This window comes from Lygodium microphyllum, chromosome 11 (genome assembly GCF_053477565.2).
Source record: "Lygodium microphyllum isolate KBCC chromosome 11, Lygodium_microphyllum_v1.1.10, whole genome shotgun sequence".
Classification (NCBI taxonomy): Eukaryota; Viridiplantae; Streptophyta; class Polypodiopsida; order Schizaeales; family Lygodiaceae; genus Lygodium; species Lygodium microphyllum.
The window spans coordinates 97,161,467-97,189,174 of NC_141145.1; the positions used below are offsets into that span (position 1 = coordinate 97,161,467).

General features: G+C 43.1%; 1 protein-coding gene across 1 annotated transcript in view; it reads left to right on the forward strand.

Moving 5' to 3' along the window:
* The window catches only part of LOC148029128 (uncharacterized), a 241,234-nt gene that overhangs the window by 169,621 nt on the left and 43,905 nt on the right, over positions 1-27,708 (forward strand). The window lies entirely within an intron of this gene.

Below are 27,708 nucleotides of genomic sequence, written 5' to 3' on the forward strand. Positions count from 1 at the left end.
CTGCACTGCTCTCCAGTACTTGCAATTTTCAAGGTCAACCAACTAGTAATTGGTGAGCCATCATACATTGGAGCTAACATTGGAATCCATAGGCAGTAGAAAAAGTCTACCAGCATGCTTCAAATGCTTGCAGTAACTTTCAACTTTATCCAGTGGTTCATTCGCCAATCCTTCACACAGTGAAAAGCAAAACTCTCTAACTCAAGCATATGATATATCTTTTTGTTAAAAAACTTCCTCCCCACAAGATATGAGATGATGAGATCATAATAATGCCTGCAAATTCTATGACTGCCTTGGAGGATATACAGCTTACACTGTTCAGCAAGACAACGATGAAAGAGAAAATGTACCTTTGTTACTCAGTAAATAGGGGCATACTTAAGCCAAAGGTGTTTCTCATAATATCATAGCTACCAGGAACCAAAAATGGGCAGCAGCATAGGAACAGGGAGGGCCCATTCTGTGAATGGAAGGTATTTAAAAATAGGTAAAATCAAGATTTGCTTGTATTCCGACATATATACTTTACAAGATTTGTTCATATTCCAATATAAACACTTAAAAAGTATGCAAAGATAACTTTAAAGACCATAGTACATTAGAGAAGAACACTATTCCAAGTTGAAACTTGAGTGGCCATCTGGCTACCATGGCTTTCACATCTTGGCAAGATTGCCTCTTGTATATCTGATCATTCGTTAATTTCAGCAACCTTCATTTTGTTTGTTTGTTTGTGTGTGTGTGTGTGTGTGTGTGTGTGAAACAAAGAAAGAAAGAAAGTTATGTTAACGTATACAAAGGCCCAATGGGCCTATGAGACCCAAATGTTACTTATGAAAATTCAGGGAAATTTCCCATGTCCCAAAATAGCTGACATCTAGCTATGACTATCTAAATGGAAAATAAACAGTGAATAATATATAGCTGATGAGTACAAAATGATGTCTAAGAAAAATACAGTGTGGAACTGCACAAGGGGGGGAGAGAAAGAAAGAAAGATATATTAATGTCTACATAAGGGGGGGCCTATGAGACAAAATCCAGAGTACATCCATGTCTAATGTCTTCTCATCAGTAAGGTAAAGATAACATTACAAATAAGTGGGTGGCCTATGAAACAATACTGAAAATAACTATACGATGGGACTATACTAGGGTTGAACCATGTGTAGTGTTGTTCCATCAATAGAAAAGAAAAAGGAAAGGAAAGGAGAACCAGATCTAATAGAACCATGTACAAAAGTGTGGTGGAGACTATGGGCTGTAGCTGATCTCAAGATCTGCACATGATCTCAGCTATGATGCGATCCCTAGCTGCTTCACTGATATTCCTGGTGGTGAGTCTTCAGTGTCTCGTGATAATGGCTCTAATCCGACTATGGTGTGGCCTCCTCGGACGTGGTCCTGGTAGACGGGGTCGTCGTGCTCGACGAAGGGAAATGGCTCTATCCAATGTGACTCCACGGCGTGGCCTATAAGGTCAGATCTTTAAAAGGCTTCAGCTAATCAGATCTGGACAGAGATTGTGCATCCTCTTCATGGGAGATGGGAGAGAATACATGGCAGTTCAGAGACTATGAATAAGAGGAGAGATGCCTTTCTCAGGACACGGGATTGTGGCACCTTTTTCCTCTTCTAGACCCACATGGTCTAGCATTATAGACCTCTTGATTGGCTATTCACTCAAGCTTTGTAATATACTTCCCCTTGTTATATAATTTTTTTAATGGAAGTCCCTTACGGGGCTGCTTTGTACTTGGTTTTTTTCCTTGGGACATTTTGTTCCAAGGTGTGTTAATAGAATTTTTACTTTTCTCTCGAAAAAAGAAAAAGGTGTATTGTATAAGGATCAAAAATCACCATTGGTTGGTCACCAAAGTCAATGTTGTTTGGGGCTTACATAAATCTAAGGCTTGGTGGAAAATGACTATAATGGAAGGTTGGCTAAACAAGACTCCATTCAAGTGTAAAGTCTTTCTTTTGAGAGCAATGATTTGTGGACTTCCCCTTTCTTCGGCTCTTTCTAAATCTCGATGGCAATTTTTTATTTTGCACTACTTCTATGGGGTCCTCTCATGACAAATTTATTTCTTGCCCCATGGCCAAAAAAATCTGGTTCTTCTTGTCTAATATTTGGAGAGCTATAGTTGGTGGGCCATCTTTGTACCCCTTTGACTAGATCTTTTCTAAGGCACGAATTCCCACTCCTATGCAGCTGCATATGAAGATATTGTTCGACTTTCTCAGATTTTGGGGCTGTTGGCATAACTAGGTTATCCGGGATGCATTCTTTTTTGATTCAGCCTTTCGTGTCCAGGGACATATCAAGGCTCAAGGGTCTTCTGAATTGGTAGCTAGATCTTATTCCACATGCAAACATTCTCCCTAGGGAGGACTCGGTTCCTTGGCAAATGACAATTTCTTCTGTTCCTTTGCCGTGACTCTTGTATTCCATGTGATTTGATATAATGTAACTACTCATTGAGAGAGAGGTAAGATAAGATAAGATAAGATCTATTAATGTCTCTCTAAAAGGCCAAAATGGCCTATGAGACCATAACCAATACAATTGGTATCATCCTCTCTCATCAGAGAAGAAGAGATATATGTGTAGGTCTACATGGTAGATTGGATGAGAAGTATGGAAAAACTAAGTTTAAAAAGATTAAAAAGAGTGTAGAGTATCTCCCCCTCAGTCTATGGAATCCACCAAGACTCTGAAAGCTACCTCTGACTGAGTCAACACGCCAATCTGCATCTGTAACGAGCAATCGTGATGCGAATGTGATGCATATGGGCATGCCTATGTTGCTAAGTAGGTACTCTAGGTTGTCATGCTCTACGTAGTGTTGTAGCTCTGTCAACTGCGATGCTGCCTGATGATGCCCCTCGATGACGCCTATCAGTAGGAGATGTAGTGTCTAGGGTGGCAGCGGCGGGGGGTTCAAGTATACTGAAAAAGTCTGTAATTGCTCTCTAGAGGGGTGGATGAGGCTGGGGTCGCCTCCTATCCCATAACAATACTGCTCTGCGCCGTTGGATCTCCAATAAGAAAAGGCCCAAACATCTTTGGTTCTCATAGTCCATCACCCATCTTAGTGGTCTAAAGCCCTCCTTAAAGAGACAATGATAGCGGCCTCGGATATCATAGTATACAATACATCTACAAATGTGGTGCTCCTCCGTTTCTGGCTCCCATTCACAAAGCTGGCACATCCTCTCATTGGTTGCAACATGTCTCCATCGACCTATCTCAATCATCAGCAATGCGATGAGATGAAAATTTGACCAATAGCAACTCAGAGTCCGTGAGAAAGTTGAGCGTCCATGTATCTCGACCTCACTATGAAACTATCATGAGAAAACTGCAAGAAGTGACATTGGTATTGTGCCATTTTTGTGCCTAATGGGAAAGGGGGATTTGGACCAAGTCCTTTCTATCTCCACTTTAGTGATGTCTGCTCTGATCACTCTATTCAACTCTCCATGACTGAGACTCAAAGTAGGGAGTCAAGGCTGTAATTGAATGGTGGATGAGATGAAAATTTGACCAATAGCAACTCAGAGTCCGTGAGAAAGTTGAGCATCCATGTATCTCGACCTCACTATGAAACTATCATGAGAAAACTGCAAGAAGTGACATTGGTATTGTGCCATTTTTGTGCCTAATGGGAAAGGGGGATTTGGACCAAGTCCTTTCTATCTCCACTTTAGTGATGTCTGCTCTGATCACTCTATTCAACTCTCCATGACTGAGACTCAAAGTAGGGAGTCAAGGCTGTAATCGAATGGTGGCAATCTATGTGTACTCATGCCATGTAAGTTCAGCCACATGCTCATATGTGCATACCAATAGTGTCTATCTCCCTCTGTTGCAAGCTGTCTTGAAGACTCTAGAGCTAGTCTAGCATATTGGTCTTTAGGGAGCTGCCATATCCTCTGGAGGAAAGTAATTGCTTGTAATAATGCCTCAACTACCATGGGTGCAGCGCGCAATTCTGCTCGGATGATCTCTTGTGGTATTGAGGCTTTTGCCCTTATCATATGTACTATCATCATGACCAGCGGTCTTTGCATATGTTCCCATCCATCATAATGTTGTACTTCCGGTCCATCACAGTCCATAAGTGGCATCTGTCTAGTATGATAAAGGCTTGGGCCCCAAATGGCTGCCCTATAGAGTAGTGTGGGCATAACTAAAGTGTCAAAAAGCGACAATTTGATACGAGGCTCTTGAAACTCTATGTATGCACACAGCCGCTCTAGAGTACCCAAAGCTGCATATGCCCGTGCAAGCCTAGCCTCTGAAGTCTCCTTCCATGAAAATTGTGGCCCTTTGAAGTGATCCCGAGGTATACATATTGTCTAACCATTTCCACAGGTTGACCGTCATACATAAAGTGATACTCTGAGCGTGTCACACAAGCGGGCGAGGTGTTAAAGGCCATAATTTTAGTCTTTCCAAGATTAACCTTAACATTGCAGCTAAGAAACGTGTTTCTTTGAATTTGAAACTTACGAAACGTTTCTTAACGTTTTTGAGAGTAAAAAACGTGGGTGTTTTTATTTATTTTTATTTTTTAGGTGAGTTGGAACCCAAAACATGGTTTCTTTGACAAAAACTATTGGGCAATGTTAAACATGATGATGATGATGTATAATGACTTGTGAGGGCTGAAGATTTTGAACAAGAGATTGATTTTTTTGTGATTTTGTTTAGTTATTGGACTTTGTCAATCTAGTATCTATTCTTGTCTTGAGATTTAAATATTATATGACTTTAGTCTCATTTATGAGTTATTTATGATATATTACGATTCATTCTCGATTTTGACATTTTGTCAGTTTGTTTTGAAATGAGAATCATGATGTTGCAACTTGACTCAGTCCATATTATAGATAGGCTATTTACATGTTAATTTCAATTTTCTTTGTATGATATGTATGAATCGTAATGTTTGAGTTCTAAACCATAGTATAGCTTGTCCAAAGACTAACTTTGATATAAGTGACAAGTCAATAATGAATCATGGATATGTAACGTATAATGTATTATTCTCAATTGACTCTATTATCACTCAAGCTCAATTAGCCATTTTTTGTTTAAGAGAGAGTTCCATAGAGGTGTAGAATCTCTTTTCCCAGTCAAAACTATTAAAAATCCCTATATATAAAAAAACCTGTGTTTCTTATTTTACCCCCTCTTGAAAGAAACTTACGAAACATGTTTCTAACGTTTCGTTTCTAAACATTTTTTACGTTTCTGGCTGCTATGAACGTTAAGACCTGCACACGACTAGTCGGGTCCACCCATCCATCGAATAGTGTTAGTGTAATAACCATCCACCCACTTTCCATGCACACACCTGGCGTGCTTAATTATTTAATTAAGTTCTACCACATTGTTAAATATATAAAATCAGATTCCTTAATTATTCCTTTAAGCAGTGTTCATTGAGCGCATTTAAACATATACACAAAAACAATGAAAACAATCCTTTCAAAACACTCAAGGCATTAATCTTTTCAAGAATCCGCTCTGCTAGTGGATCTGATCAAGAACTGAAGGTCGATCTGATCCCGGCAGCTCCTGCGACAATGTCGACTGCTCCCCTTGCACTTGGGCGCCGCCTGTAACCTCCTCGCCAGTTGCGACTTGCCCACCAGCTTTGATCTGCTGCCCATCAACTTGGATGTGCGCCCTCCTGCTCCAAACCTGTTGGCTGCTTCACGCCGCCTGTCAGGGCCCACCTGAGCAACGCCACCCCTTGCGCATGGACCACCAGTTGACGCCACCCTACAGACGCCAGCTCCGTCTACTGCAACTCGCACGCCTCAAGCTGTAGCAAGGCTTCACCAGGCCTGAGACATCCAGCATTTGAGGCAACCTTGCCGTCAACCCTGCCTCACCAACCCTACCGTCCCCCCCTTTCACCCTGCTGGCCAACTGCCGCTGCCGCCAACTCCCTATTCCTACTGCCGCCTCACCTTCCACCTCCTATCACAACCGCCTCCTCTATCCCACCACAGCCGCCTCCCTGGCTCACAGTAATCACCCTACCTACCACGCCTTAACCGGCTTTGCCCGCTCTCTCTCTTCGCTTCACAGCCATGGACACTTCCTCAGCCTCCTCATCCACCCTTGCAGCCTTCGTAAGATTCCTTGCACAAGCAACATCCATCTCCCCTTCCCCCACACAACCCCAATAGGCAGACCAGTGGCTATACCCTACGCCAACAGACCAGGAAGCATTCGCACCACCAACATATGGAGCTAGCGTATCGCCCGAGATTGCAACTGGTCCTTCACCATCCCTAGGGGGTTCCTGTGCAGCCCCTTGCATACACGGCCGATGCCTTTCCACCGATCCGCTTTGCTCCGGACAAAGAGGTGGTAGTCAGGGAGAGAGTGATAGCCCTACAAGCATCATCGTTGGCCTGCAAAATGGTTGGAGATCGTCCGCCTATCCACAGCCTTAAGGACTCCATCCAGTCTGCTCTTACCAACACCCAAGTGAGGATCACGCAAGTGGTGCCCCTTGGAAAGGGACGCTTCAGACTCTAGTTGAGCTCACCTGAGCAGATGGAGGTAGCGCTTGCTACTAGCCCGCTTGATGTCAAGACCTCAGTAGCATACTTTGACAGATGGATCGAGGACCGGGACTATTCATTGCTTGGAGATGGCACTGCCATTACCATCTCTTTTCCTGGCCTTGATGAGTATTTTACGCCATACCTTTCTAAGATTGGCAATGCATTCGGCCACGTCATACAGAGGGATAGGACTTTTGCTAACGGAATCTCAGAAGGCCCACATAGATACCCATCGGTCCGAGTGATAATACCCACAGAGTCTTTGCAATGCCTTCCCCAGAATATTAGGATTCCCTCCATTCACGGGGGCTTTCTTATCCAGCCAGTCTCTTATACAGGCCTCCTTGGTCAGTGCTTTGCTTGCAGGATGATTGGACATCTTGCAGCTGAATGCCCCAGGACACGTCAATGCCAGACCTCCTTCAGGGATGAGGGAGGTGGTAGACCTGAGACGCATCAGAGGAGTGATGCAGAGCACCAGAGACGGCGCAAGGCTAGACAGAGGAGGAGACAGCTCCAGCGAAGAGAGCGCGTTGATGAGAGGCAGAGGCACGAGGGCCTAGAGCCGAGACGGTGGAGAGTGATCAGGGACCTCAGGCCGTTAGCCCATGCAAAGCCACTGCAGCCCCCCACTGCTCCCATAGACGCTCCTCTGGATGCCCAAGAGCCAGAGGTCCCACAGCCACTAATAGGGGCAGCACTGCAGATGGATGTGATTCAGCCCACGGAGGCAGCAACACCAGTAGCCTCTCAGGAGCTACAACAGGCTCCAGATACGCCACAGTCCCCTAGACCATTGCTCCATCAGGTGGAGCTTCCCGAGCTTAGCCCATCTCAGGTACCCGACACACAACGGGCAGGGGAGGCTGTGATAGCCCAGGTGGAGCTTCCCTAGACCATTGCTCCATCAGGTGGAGCTTCCCAAGCTTAGCCCGCCACAGTCCCGCCACAGTCCCCTAGACCATTGCTCCATCAGGTGGAGCTTCCCGAGCTTAGCCCATCTCAGGTACCCGACACACAACGGGCAGGGGAGGCTGTGATAGCCCAGGACAGTGAGCAGGAGGTAGAGGACTCAGATGCCTACTCTGAGGACTTCCCCCCATTACACCCCACAGCAAAGAGAGCGGAGAGGACACATGATCGGGTATATACGAGGAAGCAACAGAGGCAGGCATGGGCTGTACAGCCACGCCAGTCCGAGAGGTTGAGGCACACTCCATGAGGATACTCTCATGGAATGTACAAGGCTTCAGAGATCGTCACTTTAGGCAGGGCCGGAGCCTCATGCGACAGGATCTGCACAAAGCTCTAGTAGGAGGATCGATTGATTTTCTTATGTTACAGGAGCACCATCTCTCGACAGACAGAATATCCCGATGTTGCGGGAAGCTATTGCCAAGTCAGAGTCACACTTACTGGGCAGCAGCTGTAGGTGCTACCGAGATACATGCTGGAGTATGTATATGTGTTGGGGAGCAATGGACTCAGTCGGTATATAGGGCTGGGGTATTCTGATTCCAAGGAGAGCCATGTGGGTCTCGGTGAGAGTGGAGGAGGCACTCATTGGTTTGTTGACCATGTACGCCCCGAATGGCCAACAAAACAGGAGACAGTTTTGGACCACCCTCAATCAGTCTCTACCACAGGTTGATCAGTGGATGGTAGGGGGTGACTTTAACATGGTGGAGGCTCTTGAGGACAGGAGAGGCAAATGCACAGAAATCATTAGGGGAGGAGAGCAGGCTGCTTGGGAGGAGTTCTTATTCCAGATTAGAGGCCAAGACCCATGGTTCACAGCAGAGTTTGGTAGGACCACAGGTTCACTTCAGTTCTCCAGGAGAGACAGGGCGATAGGAGCCAGGACTTTCTCCAGGATTGATCGACTTTATGTGGATGATTGGGCCTGCGACAGAGGTGGCCTTACAGGCATCATACCTGGCATGACCCTCTCAGACAACTCACCAATTCAGATACTTCTTCTTGAGAGAGTAGGGGGACCCCATTCCAGTGTCAGGATTCCATAGCACTTGTTTTATGAGGATGATCTTAGAGAAACAGTCACACAGTGTTGGAGATCTAGACCCTTCTCAGCTGGACGGGCAGCTACTGACTTGGATGAGAGCTTACAGGAGATTAGTTCCCTCTTCAGAGAGGAGGCCACAAGGAGGAGACAGAGCCTTCTAGAGAACGAAAGAGCTGCTAGGGCATCATTGGTTGCCTTACAGAGAGAGGAGGAGAGACGGCCAGGATGCAGATGGATAGTTGAGAGGATGCACACCGCCAGGGCAGAGTTGACTCCATGAGGGAAGCTAGATCAGAGTACATATTTCATGCGAGAGCCTCTTTTTGGAATCAGTCTAGGGACAGGGTTAATAGGGATTTTTTCTGCACCACAGGGCCTAAACACTGCAGACAAGGGGGTTGGAGACTCAGGAGAGCTGATGGATCCATTGCACAGGGCCCTCTAGAGGCGAGACAGGTGGCCACACAATACTATACATCCCTACTAGGATCCACCACTATACCCCCTAGATATGAGAGAGAGAGAAGCAGTTTGGCAGAGCATGCAGAGAGTGGTTACAGACAGGATGAGCAGAAATCTGATGGCCCATTTTACAGAGGAGGAGTTGGAGAAGGCACTTCGGGCACTACCCTCAGGCAAGTGTCCAGGGGAAGATGGACTAGATAAATCCTTCTTTGTGAGCTACTGGGATCTTATCAAAAAAGGCCTTCACTCAGCCTTTCAGGAGATTATGGCATCAGGGACTATGCCAAAGGACTCTCTAAGGGGCTGATTCATCTTATCCTGAAAGGAAGTGGAGATAGATTGGAGATCACACAGTGGAGACCGATCACCTTGCTTGGAACTGCCTATAAGATCCTCGCAAAGGCGATTAGTCTCAGGCTGGCACCATTGATGTCAGATATTATACACCCCACATAGACAGGATTCATCCGAGAGCGTAGCATCTTGGACAACATCTTCACCTTTTGGGAGATCACAGCTTTGGCTAGATCCAAGAGGCAAGACCTTATTGTGCTCCTTCTCGACTTTGAGAAGGCATATGATTGCGTGGATTGGGAGTTCCTGGAGGGCACAATGCTGAGGATGGGCTTTCCAAAGCAATGGGTCAAGGGTATAGCGGCTCTCTATTCTTCAGCACTTAGCCAGGTAATGGCTGGAGGGGCAAGAGGAGATAGATTCAGCATCCATAGATCAGTTAGACAAGGATGTCCACTTGCTCCGTTCTTGTTTCTATTTGTAGCAGAGGCCGTAAGTTCCTTCTTGAGAGACAGATCTACAGGTATCAGAGGCATCAGACTACCCATCCTTGAATTTGAGGAGCTTCTTGATGTGGAGTTTGTTGATGATACAGCAATTTACTTGGATGGGAACAAGGGTAACTTTAGAGCCTTTGTAACAACCATGGAGACATTTTGCAAAGCATCAGGAGCACTAATTAATTGGCACAAATCCTTTGGATTTTGGATATGCGACACTAGACAGCCAGAGTGGTGACCACATGAGGATTTCACATGGGTTCCCCGTGGGACCATTGTGAGATATCTCGGATGCGATGTGGGGATTGACATTACCTCAAAGCAGTAGCTGGCACCCCCTACTTTTGAGCATCAGACAGAAGCTTTTGTATTGGAGCTCGGTGAGACTCTCGTTGGCAGGAAGAGTAGTGGTTGCCAACCAAGTTCGTCTTGTGACCATGTGGTACATCACTTCTTGTTGGGCATTCTCTAGTTCGTGTATTGGCCAGGTGAAACGCCTCATCAGGAATTTCATTTGGTTAGGAGGGGATGGAAGACCAGCCAGAGCAAAGGTGGCTTGGGATGTCATCATACAGCCTAGATCCAGAGGAGGGTTGGGGATCATAGACCCAGATAGTCAGAGCAAAGCCTTATTGGTCAAGCTCACTGTTAGGGGTCTACTTCCAAGTGAGGAGCCTTGGAAGAAACTTCTGATGGGGAGGCTAGAGGACTTGACACCTATACATGCAGGACCATGGGAGCCCAGCATTCACTTGGATATTTCAGGAGATCAGTACCAAAGATTTAGGGAGGAGCTTCGAGGTCAAATTTGCAGCTGCCATTATTAGAGCTTGGAGATCTGTATCTCCAGGACTCCACCAGCTCCTTCCGACTATTGAAGAGAAGAGGAGACAGCCTCTTCTTTTTAATCATTATTTGAGATCAGAGTCAAGCCACACCATTGGGCAGCGGACACACTTATCATGGGGGAGATTCTCTTTATAGGTCGCTACATAAGTGGGGGAGTGGCTTGCATTTCAGGAGTTACCACATGAGACCCAAAGGCAGAGATTACATGGTCTTAGGGGAGCTAGGGCTATGATTGAGGCCGTGATGGAAGGGGTTCCTCCAGATTGGCAAACTGAAACAGCTTCCTCTCAGACGACTTTTTTTTGGTAGAGCCTCCAAACCGACCACTGCACATTCACGGTGATGGTTAGATGTAATTCCAAATAGGATTCTCCTTCAACTCTTGCCCATCCACCGCCGCATCCAATCACTCAGACCTTTCAACGCAGAGGCTGGGGGTTTTACATGAAACCTCAACCTTTGCATGCACCGCCAATGGATGATAAACGGACTCCTGATTCTGCTTTGCACTTTGATACACGTGGAAGGCTTGTGCCTCCTCGAGATGTTCTCCGTTCACAGCAACAGCAGTTTCCTTCCTGTTCTTCGATTTTGTTGGCTTACAGAGAGCAGATCTTGTAGATGTAATTCAAAGCGAAATGGAGAGATTCCAGGCAGCTAAGGCTATTGATGTAAAAGGGAAAGGGAAAGCGCCGGTTCAATAGTTTGTCTCATTTGTGATTTATCATGAGAATTGATTTGTGGAATATGAAAGGTATTTCTTCGGCCAGCAAGCAGTATCGGTTGTGGAAAGTTGTGTTAGCTGGAAATTGGGATGTTTTCTGTGCTATGGAGCATAAACAGCACACTTGGGCTGGATCTTCTTATGTATATAAGGATTATGTAGTCTTTTTTAGTGGTCGAGCTCCACATAAATCTGAAGTTATGTTGGCTGTCAAAGCTTCCTTGCAACCATCATTGGTTTCTCAGGACCCTCACGGCCGATTTGTGATTCTAGAAATACTTTATGAAGGAGAGTTTTTGTGGTTGGTGGGTGTGTATGCTCCTTCTATTGCAAGGGAACATCGTCAGCTCTAGGATGACTTGCACTGCCTTGCCATGGCTCGTCAAGGCTTTGTCATGGGTGATTTTAATGCATGTGTATCTTGGGATCAGGCGAATTCCCCTCATTCGGTCATGTTGGATGGTCCTGAGCGATAGGCTTGGGATGCTCTAGCAGCTGTGTCTTTGAAACAGGACTTGTGGTCCTGGATGTATCCATCACAACCGGGATATACTTATCATTCTTTTCAACATCCAAATACCTAGGCCAAATTGGATAGGATCTACATTTGCCAGAGCGATTCTTTTCTTCCTACAGTCATTGACATGTGGGTTGAAAGACACATGTCTTGTGAGTTCATTACCCTTTGGTCTTGGTAATGAGCCACAAACCGGTTCATGCATTTAAGGCTCTCCTTGCTCGTTTGCCTCTTTGTTTTAAGCAATCTTTTTTGCAACAAAATCAGTTTCTAGATGGTGTTCAGCAATTGATCGCTTCCTTTAGCTTGAGGGTCCTATCTGGAGGAATGGATGCATGGATTGTGTTTAGGAAAAATGCTCGAGCGTTTTCCAGAAAATATGGTATTCAACATGCTTCCTCTTCACAAGCCGAATTGCAGCATGCTCAATCTTTATTGGCTCATTCGTTGTCTCTAGGTCAATCAAGGGATTCCAATGATGAGCTGCTCACATGCATTGAGTGGTTGAAAGCTAGGGTTCATTCTCTTCGGGAAGAGGAATATGCAAAATTCAAATTGTTGGCCAAAGCCAAAGCTTTACATGACAATAACTGTCAATCCCATCAATATTTTGCTCGTCTACATCAGAAATATGCACAGGATAATATAGTGCATTTAATGGATGGGCAAGGTGTTATGGTGACTAATCCTGCTTCCATCATTCGGATGACTGTTGACTTGTATAGATCCTTGTTGGGTATGCAAGAGATTTTTTCAGATGTTGTTCACTCTACTCGCCGATATATTTGCAAGTTAGTTAGTAATCAAGTCAAACTTGAATGGGTGGATCTAATGGAGGCTGATATTTCAGAAGATGAAGTGGAACAAGTGCTGTCCCACTTGCCTCGAAGGAAAAGTCCTGGCTGGGATGGGCTGCCTAATGAGCTGTTTTCAGCCCATATGGAGCAGCTTAAGGACCCATTAACTCACCTGTGTCAGCAAGTGTGGAATTCTGGTATGATGCCTCCAGACTGGAAGATTGCTATCATTAGATTGCTACCCAAGTTTCCCTCTCCAACCTCTTTGAAACAATGGATACCCATTTTAGTTATGGGTTCCTTATATAAAATCTTCTCCAAAATCATTGCCAATAGATTGCAAAAGGTATTTCCACACCTAGTTCATCCACGTCAATACAGTTTCATTAAAGGCCGGAATATAATGCACAATATTTTGAATGTCCAATTGGGAATTGATTATGCCAAAGCTTTAGGCCAGCAGGTTGTTATGCTTTAGCTGGATATTGAGAAGGCATTTGATCATGTTAGCTGGTCCTTTTTGCGTCAATTGATGTCCACCATGGGATTCAGTCCTCGCATGATTTCTCTGGTAGATACCATTAGTCAGGGTGTTGTGGCTTGTATTGCACTTAATGGAGGGATCACAAAGAAAATCAACTTATCTTGGTCTGATAGGCTGAACCAATTCCAAGAGGGATTTCTTAGTCCAAGGAAGCAGTGGCAGAAAAAATGAAATCATACTGATCATAATACATTGAGCAACTTTAAGTCTGACATGTAGAGGCCAGCCTTGAGATTTCTTTCCAGTACATGAACCTATCATGAATCCGGGAGCCCATCCAATCCAGCAAGGCACGGGGAGCTACCTCCACACCAATAGGATATCCCAAGTGTCTGCTTATATTTCCCTTTGTGATCACAATGCCATGCCATCCCAAGGCCTGCAGATCATTCTCCGTACAGGAAATTAGAGTAGATTTTTTAGTATTAATATAAAGACCCGATGCCAAAGAAAAAAGATTCCACGCCACCATTGCCCGATTAACATTAGTACGATCAGCCTTGAGGAACATAAAAGAATCGTCTACCAAAGATTGACCCACAAGTTGGGTAGTAGAGGGAAGAGACAAGCCAACTATCTCGACTGTGGAAAAAGAAAGATAAGCGTTTGGGACAAGTTTGGATTTCGTGACAGCATGTGACCACTCTGAAAAGGATGGGGGGTGCAGCTTTGTTGGATATCAACATGCATATGGTTGCTTTGAGGCTAACCCTTTTGCAAGCCCTATGTGTACAGAGTCATCCTTTGGTCAGATATTGCTAAATTTTTCGTAGAAAAGACTTGCATATCTCATGGTAGCACGGTTATTCATGCTTCCTGGTGGCATGTGCTTAATTCCACGAGGCCTATTAAGGTCTCCCAGTCTTTTCTCCTTTCTCATTTAATTGCATCTTGGTAGGAGATGGTATGTTTTACAATTTGGCACCCTCTTGATAATTGTAAGGAGAAGAATTCGTTGCAAGTAGAAGTACTGGCTTCCTCCAGGTTGGTGGACTGGCTGGATAAAGATCTACTAAGAGACAAGTTTAATCGAATGGCTCGTTTGGGGTTACAGACCGTCCTTGATGGTGTTATTCCTGGGCAGCCCCGTCTTTATTCTTTTAGGCGTATACGTCAGTACTTCCGGGTGCCTCAGGAATATCATAACATTTGGTCATCCATACAGGATAGACTTCAGAGGTTCTCTCCTTTGCCGGCGTTACAGCCATTGTACCTAGGGCCTGACTAGATGTTTGTGCTTCCTAATGATTTCGAGAAGAGATCAGCTAATCAGATATATCATCAGATGGTGGAGGCCAAGAAATGGGTCACTAGGAAGGTTAATAAATTATGGCACATTCGGGATAGCAAAAGGAAATGGCAGGAAAGATTTATTCAGCTGTGGAAGTCTAAGGTTTCGTATCAAGGTAAAGTGTTCATGTGGAGGCTACTTATTGGGGGTCTTCCAACTGGGGATGTGCTACATGCCCGAAAGATTTCTGTTGCTCGTTGTGTATTCTGCACTACCTGTGATGAGACACTACTTCATCTCTTTGTCTCTTGCCCTATTGCTCGGCAGATTTGGAGTTTCATTTCCCGCATGTGGTCCTCCGTGACTTAGCACCGGATACTTGCTTGTTCGTGGATTATGGGAAACATGCCCTCTATGTCTTCTTTGCATTCAGATTATTCCTTATTTTTCCAGTTCCTTCGATGGACAGCCTTGTGGCATATTTGGCATACTCGGAATGCCTTTATTTTTTATTCGGTTTTGGGCATCCATGGTCATGTGGCCCGTGTTCGTGGTTTAGTGCTATGGCAGATCTCTTCTATGATGTCAGCTGACCTGGTTCTTCCTGATATCACTACTCCCTAGCTAGCTATTGTTCGCTCTACTCATGTTGTCCTTTCTATGTGATCTCTTTCTGTTGCTCATGTAGAAGGTTGCTCTAACAGCCTGATGGCTTCATTACCGTTGTTTCCTTCTTGTTTGGTTGGCCTAAAGGCGTGATGTAAATATTTCCCAACATTAATATACACTTATTCATGAAAAAGAGAGAGAGAGAGAGAATATAGATATGTTTTAGAGGCTGATATTCATGAGGATGAGGTTATGGATGTCGACCGCTCGGATGAGGGCCTCTACCAGAATCAGTGTGGCTGCTAACTCGGCTTTGATAATCTCATGTGGAACTGAGGCCTTACATCTAATCATCCTAGATATCATGGACACCAAGGGTCTCTCCATTGACCTCCATCTATTATCAGTGCACACTGATCTGGTGCGGTGGTCAAGATTGGGCCCCCAAATCTTCTATACTTCATATAGTGTGAATGTGACTAGTGTATCAAAGAGCCACAACTTTGTGTGAGGTTTCTAGAATGGTACCTATGAGCACATCCTCTCCAAACCACCTAGTGTTGTGTATCTGCGAGTTAGTCTTGTGTCTACTACCTTTCGCATAGAAAAGGTGGACCGTGTGAATAAGATTCCCAGGAATGTATAAGAATCATAGTTTCCAAAAACAATGTTTTGGGGCTACCGAAATGAGACGGCCATTTCTGGCTGTTTCCATTTCCAAAAAACGCCATTTTTGGCAAGTCTGGGGACAAGCAAGATAAAACCCTCTTTTTATGCTGCGTTTTCATTTTCACTTACACATTTTGCCTCTTGCCTAATCGTTTTCACCTGCTGCACCTGCACGAACTGCTGCAAATCTGCCCCAGCCTTCCCAATTGCTGCACACCAGCCCATGGTCACCTCAGAAACACTAAAAGCTCTCTCCTCAAAAGATAAGCTTCAACTATGAACATTCAGCCTGTTTTCCTGCAGATTTCAGAGCTGAATTTCTCAATTTTCAGTCAAGTTATATTTTTGGTCATGCCAATTGTGTGCACACTATTTCAGCCTTGTGTACCATTTGTTTGTGTTCATTCAGCCTATTTTGCTGCAGATTTCAGACCCGAATTTCTACAATTTCCAGGTAAGATATAATAAATCTTTAATCTTGCCAGCCATTGGTACACATTTTTAGGCTTATGTGTTGTGTCTTTGATGTTTGGGCAGCTTGCAGCTAACAAATTACCATGACCCCCGAACCTAATTGGCACCATCTTTTAAACTCTTACGAGGGGTCAAGTGGATCTAAAAAATGGAAATGTATTTATTGTGCCATGGTGAAAACGGGGAGTGTCACTATGTCACTAGGGTCAAAGACCATCTTGTTTATGTACCGAGAAGGGATACAGCTCCATGTGCAAATGTGCTAAGAGATGTGAAGCTTTCTCTTGATCTATGGAGGAGGCAATGGCTTGGCCTTCCAATGGTTGATGCAAAACAAGACCCAAGATGTAGCCACAACTCAATAGGAGGGTAGCACAATCTCCTTTGTGTCAGCTTGATGCTTTAGGTGCTTCTAAAGGTTCATTATAGAGGTCTAGCATACAAGCTACTGTGCAAAAGCAAGCCATAGCTGAGGCAACTCAAGAGTTGATGAGATTATTCATTAGGTGTGCCATTCCCTTCCATGTGGCTAAAACAAAGCAATAGAAGCAAACCATAAGAGCCATCAGCCGCATCTTTCGCTCATTTAGCCACCTTGAGCTCTTAAATCCCTCTACCACTAGGTTTGCCTACATCTTCATTGTGCTTGAGAGATTGGTGCGCATTCGCAAAAGGAGCTAGTGCGCAATATATGGTCTAATGAGTTCATGCAGTGGGACGAGTGTGATTTCCCAAAGACCATGGTATTTCAGTGCAATGTCATGAATGATACTTAGTGGAAAGAGGTGGAGGCTATGGTGAGAACTCTCAATCCTATCTATAGAGTGTTACGCGTCACTGATACAAAGGGTAGCACCATGGGTCTCCTTTATGATATATGGATAAGATAGAAAAGGCTCTCAAAAAGAACAACTTTTTGCCCTTAGATAAGTAACTATTTATTTTGCAAATTGATATTATATTTGATTAAGCATTTTTGAATTGATATTTCACATGTTTTTTCAATGTTAACATCTTGATTCTTTAGGATTGCTCAAATTAGCATCCTCTTTGGCAAGATGATAAGCATTGTGAGAGTGAGAAGCTAGAGAAGGGATTCATGGAGTATATGACAAATGTGACAGGTGGTGATGTGTCGATACTTCAAAGGATTGAGGATGACCTCTTAACATTCTGCAATGAGAGCTTGCATTTTGGTAAAGAGATTGGGAAGTTAAGAGAGACTCAATTTTAGCCTTGGTGAAAAAAGTATGGAAATTGTGTACCCACACTAGTAGTTTGCAATCCCAAGCATGTTTTATTATATATAATGTCATCGATATAATTTATTATCATTACATAGTTTAATTCTTATAGCTCCATTTATGTTTCTATTTGAATGATGACTTATAGAAACGAATTGCTATACGAGTGCTCTCACAAAACTATAGCTCAAGCCCTTGAGAGAAATTAGAGTACTTGGGCCCTTTTCCATACAAAGAAAAGGAATAAGCTTGCCACTGCTTAGTTAGAGAGGTTGGTCTTTTGTCATTGCAACCTCCAACTGCTTGAGAGAAATATCATTCATCCTGAGCCAATGCAAGTAATGATATTTATAATTTCCTAATAGTTTATAGTCTTTGACACTTGAATGCCAGTTTTAAAGCTGATATATTTCTCTTTTTCTATGTTAAATAAAACACAAGTAAATATTGACAACATCAATATAGAGAAGGTGAAGGTTATTTAAACATCACACTAGAGAAACACAACACATATACCATTCTCTATGAGAAGATGATAGCCCCAAGCCATACTACGCATAGCAAGACTGCTTCACAACGTCAGAGAGCCATCGATGGAGCTAGCACTTTAGGTATCCCAAGAGATTCAGGGACTTCTAATGCTTCTAGCTTATCAACTGATATGGATAGCGATGAGCCAGAGGAGGATCAGGATAATAGTACCTCTATTGGTGTAGATGATGCTTGTACAGATGCTTAATTTCACTTAGCTCATGTTTTTTTCCATGGCTGGCCAGTGACCCCTTATCATTTTGACATTTAGTCTTGACTCTTAAGTCTTTACATTGCCTTCTTTTAACATATCATGTATCTACTATGATCTATCACCACTCACATTGTCATGGGACTCATGAACTTGACTTTTGAGTTTTAAGTCATGATTCTTGGACAATAGATGTTATGATCTTGTGTTAAAAGTCAAGATTATTTAGTGACTCTAGCCTCTATTATGCCTAGTATGTGTATATATATGTTTATTTTTATGCATAAACACATATATTATTATTTATATTATAGTTTATTAATATTTTTAAAAAGGCCGTTCCCACAAAAATTTCAAGTGGCCAAAACTCCATTTCTTCCAGTTTCTGAAACTTCTATTTCCGAAATGCATGGAAACTATGATAAGAATCCACGTACTCCAACTCCTCCTGTCCATATGTGAGTTTAGGTGTTGATCTCCTTACCCACTGTGGTGTAGTATTAAATACCATCACCTTGATTCTACCAAGGTTCATTGAAACCCTACCGTCCAATACATAGGAGTGTAATGCATCCAGTTGTCTTTGTAGCCCTTTTGGAGAGTCAACTATCAATACAATGTCATCTACATATAGTAGGAGAGGTATCCAATTGCCAGCTAGTGGAGGTCTTCTATCTCCTCCGTGTGAGATATAATCAGCAATCCCATCAAATAATGTCAAAGAGAGGAGACTATGAAGCTATGCTAGGGTTTGCACTAAGGAAACACAGAAAGTACGACCACAACTGAAACACAAAGACTCAAATAGTGACGTGCAAAACTCAAACCCTAATGCAAGACTCAAAACGCCAAACGCAAAAACAGAAACACAAACAGGGAAATAAGAGAATCCTAAAGTGAATGAATTAGTGTAGTAAGTGAATGTAAGAGTGTACAAAATGCTCGAGGGTAGGGGAGTGAGTATTGGAGTGTGATGTCCACTGAAGATGGATCACGCCTGCAGGAGTGGGTCGAAGATGAAGGCAGCATTCACAAATAGTACAGCAGCTGAGTCAACTGAGCAAGCCTAAAACACAGTTGTCTGCCAAGGCTGTGCGGATAGGGCAGCAGCCAGAAACAGCTAGTTAGGTGCTGAAGTAGTCGGGGAAGCTATCCAACATGCAAGAGAGTGATAGTAAGCTGTCACCAAGCTACAGGCTGCAAAACGCAAGCAGGACAGCAGGCTGATGATGACATTAGCAAGACATAGATATGTGAGGGCTCTAGACAGCAGGCCGCCTGCTGTAAACAAATCACTAGCCACTAGAAGGGGTGGGGCTGCAGTCACCAAGGGCTGGATAGCCTATTAGAGGTGACTAATGGCTAAAATCTTCACGTAAATGTGAGAAACCTACACAAAGAATGGATCCAAATGGTGGGCAGCTTGTCTATTTATAGACATGAAACAATCCTCCCAAATTAGGGCTTTGCATGTGGGACACAAAAACTCTCTAGAACTCTCCCTATTCAATGAAACTTTTGGTAATTTACTGTTTTGGAGCTGTTCTATAGATCTAATCAATGTATAATGAATTTTTAGCTCAACACCCCCTCTTAGGCCCAAAAATGAAACCAAAAAGTGATTGTAAGATAAGTTCAAGCCCAGTTTTACCCCAAGGCATCCCAGCCCAAAGCAACCAAGGTATCAAACAAAGGGTGCATAGTAGCTATCCAATGGCCTACCAAGACTACAAAGGCGATGGTTATCTTACCAAGGGAGTCCAAGTGATCAACCTAGAGAGAACATGGTATCAAACAAAGGGTGCTCATTGGCTGCCCAATGGCCTACCAAGTCTTGCAAAGGCGGATGGAATCACATGGAACCTTTTTTATGGAGGGTGGGGGTTTAGAATGGATATGATTTGCGGCCTTTTAAGTAATTGTGCCGTGTGGGGATTTAACACATCATAGAACAAACAAGCTAAAGCTAATCCAACCACTCAAGGATGTCAATGCCAAAGGAAAAGGTGATGGATGGCGAGATGGGGGTAAGGAGGTGAAGAGCCATTAGTGGAGAAAGCTCAAGATCTGCCTAGGTGTGCTCTACATAATGAGATGCATAGAGTAGTGTACTACATGAGGAGAATGTGCATACAATAGGTGCCACTTGGACTGTGTCCCTCATGGAAAAATTGTTCACTTTCCCCTTTACAAAGATGATGAAATCATGCAATGCAAAGGAAAAGGGACAACAAGGGGGAGGCCGATATCAAGGACAAGGTGTTGAAACCTACAGGATAGCATGAAAGGATAGGAATCCCCTCTCAACCCTGGATGTCGATGTCGAAAGAGGAAGAGGAGCCTGATGTTGGTCGAGTAAGGTAGAAGTCACCGCCATGCTGCACAATCTGCTTGGAAAGGGAAAGCCTCCATGCTGGTAGAAAAGCAAATCTCCTAGGATGGTGAAACCATGAAAGGAATAGTGTGCATCCCATGTCTCCAAGCTAGAAAGGACCAGTGCAAACTTGCATGTTAGCCCTACTCTAAAATACAAAACCCTGCAAAGAGAGAAAAATTTGCAAAATAGAGGTCAATAATGAGATGCTCCAAAGCAAAACAAAATAGAAAATGAAAGCTAAATGAAAAAAACAATGGAATGAGTGTGTATGTATGAGTGAATGTTGCAGAAGACTGAAGAAGAAAAACCTAAGGATGTGGCCACCAATGCATACGTCCATCAACAAGCCGCTGCCACAATGAAATGCCTGACGAGATAGAAAAATATTCATAGATGGAGGTGTCAATAATGACCTAGGAATGGATACAAAGAGTGCAATGGGTGAGAAACTACTAGACCAATCAGCTAATCCTACAGGGGTACTGAAAGATATAGGCTACTACGACTGGCCTCATGCCACATGTCCAATGGCCTATAGGGAAAAAGGAGTAGATGAGGCAATAGCGGGAGGTGTAGCCCCACTAGACTGTCTAACAGGAGTAGAGACAATCGCAGCAATCGGTTGAGATTTTTAGGAGAAAGACCCTGGGCTTTGGTATGATACTTTTCGTGCATATGGCCCAATCTCTAGCAATGTGTACAAAACCTATTTTTCTTAGGAAGTTGTTGCCAAATGGGTTTTGGTTCTTTGTTTCCATTAGAGGAAAGTGTGTCACCCTTGTTTTGGCTTGCCTTCGCATCTTATGAGTTCTTACCATTGTTTGTTTTTCCTTGTGAAGAAGAGACAACCTGACCCCTCTCTAAGTAAGAGTATGTGGAGGACTTCTTTGGACTTGATCGTGCAGCCTCGCGTAGCGTGAGAACTGACACTCGAACTCACAGAGGATCGGCAATCGGGACAACGAGATAATGTGTTGAATGAAATGGAAGTATTTTTCAGGCAGCTTATGCAAAAAGAATGTAACCTTATTGTTGTCTAACATCGGAGAGCCAATAATGGCAAACTTAGTTCAACAAAAAACAGAAGACTCACTAAACATGAGAACTCAAATGCTTTTGCACAATAGAAGACGTATCATAGGCCCCAAAGGTTGGTGCCCCTTTCGTTACTCTTTATTATTATTCAAAGCTTGCACGAATCACAAATGACTTGCTACCACAAACTAGAACTCTTAATGCTATGGATTCCCATGTGCTTTGCTCTTGAATCAACCTGGACTTATCTCTAGGGTGGTATCCTTCGTTGTCTCACCAATCTTGACCAAATGCATGACAAATCTGTCCATCCACACTCTAACAAGTGTAATGCATATGAATATATGCTATCTTGAATCCAATGATCTACAAAAGTGGCATTGGAGTGGCATTGGAGGTGCAAACTTGGTTCCACACTGCTACACACTACAAACAATGTGTAATACATGCAAATCTCATCTCCAAACTAATCTAATTTGTTGTGCAAAGCCTCACCTCTATTTATGCATCATTGTCAATGCTTTTCCCTAACCTTTGCACACCCAATTCACTATCAAATTTAGTAAATTCAAACCTGCACAATTGCCACAACAAAATAACATTCAATTCATGCCCGAAAACAAAGAGCAATTGCTCTAATCCCTACCATATGCATTCCAGCAGGACTTGCCTTGCATTTTCCTATGTTTCAAATGCATTTCCTATGATAGAGGAGCTACAATCTCACTTTGCACGCTCCAAATTAGTATAAATGGGTATATTTCAACAATTTTACATGACTTAGCTTATCCACAGATGCTCCATGAGCTTGTTACCTTCAACATTGGTCTCCAACCAACTTTGAAGTACTCAAATTTGAAAAGATGTCACTTTAGCCTAAACCTTAAACTATGTCTCTCCTTTCCATGCAATTGCATTCATGTTCAATTCATTTTTTTAGGATCATGGGTAGAAGAATGAGAGGCAAGTTAGTAATCAATAGAGGTGTATAGGGATCACCTTGCAGCTTATAGGTATTTCCATGGCTCACTTCATTGGGGTGATGTGCAAGTGGATAGGTTCATAAGGAAGAAGGAAAAGGGAGTCTCTTGATTTGCATTTTGAGCCATGATTTTAGGTTCTCTTGTTTGGAAGAACTGTGGCTTTCTTACAATCACATTATATCTGAGAAGAGGAGCACCTTGATGTTGTACAACATCATGGCCCACCAAATTAGATGTTCACTCAACCATGTATTTAATAGTCTCTTACATGGCTTTTTTGTACTTCTTATTTTACCTCAAAGATTTCTTGTGAGGTCGTAGTAATAATGCTGTCTTTTTTTCAGGGAAAAACAATGCATGTCAAGTTTTCCTAACTGTCCCAAACTTGAATATGATCTACTTCATAACCAACATACTAGGGTGTGATTTTGCACATTGTTATCATAATTAGGATGATGAGGTGTATATACGCTCCTTAAATTGAGAGACTCATGTTTGTGGAAGCAAGTATTGACATTGTTTGATGCTGCCATTACACGTATAGGGGCTTCTATGGCCACAGTGATTGCACATGTACCTGTGTAATTAGGCATATGTAGGTTCTCCTATATCCATAATAATTGTGTGTATGCTCACTTGGGTAGATGTACACAACAGATGACAAATTTCAGCTGGTTTTCCATCCATATATCAACATTGTATGAGCAGACTTCCAAGGTGACTACCTATGGTATCTAGCAATACCCTTGCCATGTTCATAATATACATACCCTTCATAAAAAATGTTCATGAGGAGCTTCTCAAGGAAGCTAAAGAGTTACATCAACTCACTCTTGAATATATGGGTAATGTATCAACTCACTCTTGTATACATGGTAATTTATCAATGATGCAGGGGCATGGAACTTAGTGTCTTAGAAGCCTTGTGATATGAAGTCAGGATCAAAGCTCAGCACAAAAATCAGTAGGCAATGTGAGAGTGAAGCACAACATCCGATGCAGTAGTCTGAAAGAGTGTAAAAAGAAAGTAACCCTTAAACCTTAGGGTTGTAGGGAGTGTTCACACTCGAACACGATAAGTGCCCGTAAGTGTGTGACATAAGCACATACGAAATAATACCAAATGTCTGGGGAAAAAACCTCTCCTACCGAGAGTAAAAAGTGTCCCAGTGTCCTACTGATCACCCACAATCCTATGTGAGCGTAGGTGTAAGTGAAATACCCAACAAACCCCCCTGGAGTGAAGAGTGATCAAGAGTACAAGGATCATCCGCCACCAAAGGAGATCAAATTTAAAGCATTACAAAATGCTTCAAATTTGTCACAAGGAAGAGCTTTGGTGAAGATGTCTGCCACATTACTGGTGGTAGGGCAATAGACAAGGCTGATATCACCTACATATAGCCTCTCTCTGACAAAATGATAATGTATCTCAATGTGTTTCGTGCGTGCATAAAACACTAGGTTTCGTGCCATTGCAATGGCACTCTTAACTGTCAGTGAACAAAGGAGTAGGCTCCGTAACAAATACATCCAGATCAACTAGCAAGCGTCTAATCCATACGCATTCAACTATGGTAGTGAAAGCTACCTTGTATTCGGCTTCACATGATGATGTGGCAACAGTGAACTGTTTCTTACTAAGCCAAGATATGCAAGACGAGCCAAGAAAGAAACAATTGTCACTAGTGGAATGACACGAATCATAATCACCAGCCCAATCAAAATCACTGTAAGCATGTAACTGCAGTTGTCCCCCCTTGGCATAAAGCAATCCAAGAGATCTAGTACCTTGCAAGTAACGGAAGATACGCTTAACAACTTGCCAATGTGGCATGCGTGGCTGATGCATATATCTGCTCAGGGTTGAAACTACAAACTGTATGTCCGGCTTAGTGTTGCATAGGTAAATAAGACATCCAAGTGCTGGCATGCGTGGCATGCGTGGCTGATGCATATATCTGCTCAGGGTTGAAACTACAAACTGTATGTCCGGCTTAGTGTTGCATAGGTAAATAAGACATCCAAGTGCTGGAGCATATGTGTGTATATCAAACAAATCACTATCATCATGTAATAACAGCTTTAGTCCAGGTTCCATTGGTATACAGATTGGCTTGCAATCCTATAAGCCAAACTTCTCAAGAAGTTTACCAATGTATCTTAACTGTGATAAACCAATACCTCAAGCATCATGTATGAACTGAATGCCTAAGTAATAATGCAAAGACCCCAAGCCTGACATGTCAAAAGTTTGCTGCAAATTTTGTTTAGATGTTGAAATCTGATTGGCATGTGTCCCTGTAAGCAAGAGATCATCAACATATAGACAAATGATCAGCATGGATCCCCCCTCTTTACATACATAAAGGGTAGACTCAGATGAGTTGTTTTTGAACCCTTGGCTAAGCAAGAAAGCATCTATCTTTGCATACCAAGCTCTAGGAGCTTGTTTCAAACCATATAAAGCTTTTTTCAGCTTGCAAACCAAGTGTTCCAATCCCTCAACTGCAAAACCAATGGGCTGTTGTACATATACTTCCTCATGAAGTTCCCATGTAAAAATGCAGTTTTAATATCCAACTAATACACAGTCCATCCATAATGAGCAGCCAAAGCAACCATAGACCTGATGGTCGTCATGTGGGAAGTAGGAGCAAATGTCTCATCATAGTCAATGCCTTTCCATTTTGTTCCAATGGCTTTCTTCCCAAAGGGCAAAAACACTAAATCCCATGTTTGATTCTTAGTGATAGAATCCAATTTAGCTTGCATTGCTGGCATCCAATGCACACTCTATTGTGCATCCTCAAAACATTCAGGCTCCTCATCATCAAGGGTGCTTGCTACCATAACAAACTCCATGGTATGTGCAGTATCATACATACGAGTTTGCCTTCTAGTACAACCAGCCATGGGTGTATCTAGATGACTATCTTTCATAGTCTGTAAATACCATCTAGGCATTTGTCTTGCCTCTTGACTGTGCATAAGCTCTTGCTGAATTTCAGTTTCAGCTCTTTGCTGAGTATTCAGATCAACCAATGGCTGATTTTCTACACTTTCCAATGGAGCAGCTGGCTGAACATTGAGTTCACTTGTTGAAACTTGAGCTAAATCACCAAATGTGCAGCAGCCCTTTAAACACATCACGGGCAGCCTGATATGTATCTAAACCAGCAAGGGACAATTCTGATTTTTCATCAAATAATGCATCCCTACTGACAAACACCTTTTTAGAGACAGGATCATAGAGTTTGTAGCCTTTGCTCTCATTGCTATATCCCACAAAAATGCATTTAACAGCCTTGTTATCCAGCTTTTTTCTTAGTACCTGTGGAATGTGTGCATATGCAAGGCACCCAAAGGTACAAAAGTGTCCAACAGAAGGTTTCCGGTTGTTCCAAGCCTCAAAAGTTGTAATTTTCTTCAATGCTTTGGTGGTGCATCTGTTCAGAACATGACAAGCACACATGACGACTTCCATCCAAAAACTATGTGGCAAGCTCTTTGCTTTCAGCATACATCTGGCCATTTCCATGAGTGACTGATTCTTTCTCTCTGCAACCCCATTCTGTTGTGGAGTATAAGTAGTAGTGTACTGATAGACTATGCCCTTCTGCTTCAAAAAATAATTCAGCATAGAGGACATGTATTCCCCCCCTTGGTCCGAACGGAGTCTTAATTTTACAACCAAACTGGTTTTCAGCAAGTGCGATAAAAGCCAAGAATGCATCATACACTTCTGAATTTTTGACCAAAGAGTAGACCCAGCAAAATCGAGTAAAGTCATCAATAAAAGTCACAAAATAGTAACATCCTCCCAATGACTTTGTCTGCATAGGCCCACGTACATCTGAATGCACTAACTGCAACCTAGTTGTTCCTCTAAAAGCAACAGCACGGGGAAACGAAAAACAATGCATTTTTCCTAAAATACATCCTTCGCACAAGTGCTCAGGAGGTCTCTCCAGTAGAGGTAATCCATCTAGCATCTATGTACATTGTAAGAGCATCAAGCTGCTAAAGTTCACATGCCCCATCCTAGCATACCATAACTCTATCTGTAACTTAGCAGGAGTAAGAGTGGATGCCAAATACACTAACTAATTAACTGAAAGAGCATCCAACTCGTATAACCCATGACATAAAGTGTCTGTCAAGACCAAAGTCATGTGTTCTTTGTCTCTGACCATGCATCTGTCATCATCAAATGTGACCTGCAATCCACAACGTGCCAAAGAAGAAATAGAGAGCAGATTCATCTTTATGCGTGGCACAAACAAAGCATCTTGTAGGTGGAGAATAGAGCCATCAATTGCTATGAGCACAATCTCCCCAATACCTCTAATAGGGTATGATGCATTGTTGGCACACTGTACAGACTTGCCAACTTGAGCTGCACCAACAGAAGCAAATAAATCTCTGCAAGATGTAATATGCCTAGAAGCACCACTATCAAAAAACCAAGTGCTTGCATTCTCAGTAGAGCTAAATGCTCAATCAGCCCAACTAGTGTCATAACTGCATGTGTAAAAACAATAGTCCCCGTTTGCAACAAAGGATGCGGACTCAATAGTGTTGGAAGGAGCATCAAAAACAGACATTCCTGACTACTCCTTTTCCTTCGCGATGCGCTTTCTTCACTCAGTGATGTAGTGGCGTGGCTTCTTGCAATAAAGGCATTTGCCCTTTTTGGCTTGCGTGTCCCCTTGTTTTTTACTTGCGTGTGATGTGCCAAAAGTCCCAGAACTCTGCGGAGCATTCGTTACTTGGCTGCCTTTGCCCTTCTGTCTAGCCATAAAAGCCTGCTTAGAGGCTATGGCATCCACACCACTATTTTTTCTTGTTTGCTCCTGCTCTAGAAGCAAACTAACTAACTGAAGAAAAATGATTGGTTGTGCGGCAATCCTCATGGCGAGGTTTAAGGCCGTATAAAAAGCCAAGTACAAAGGAGGTAATGAGTTCAAAGTGGTAGATATCATCTGTGCATCTGAATAGTACTCATCAACATTCATGAGTTGCTCACACAAG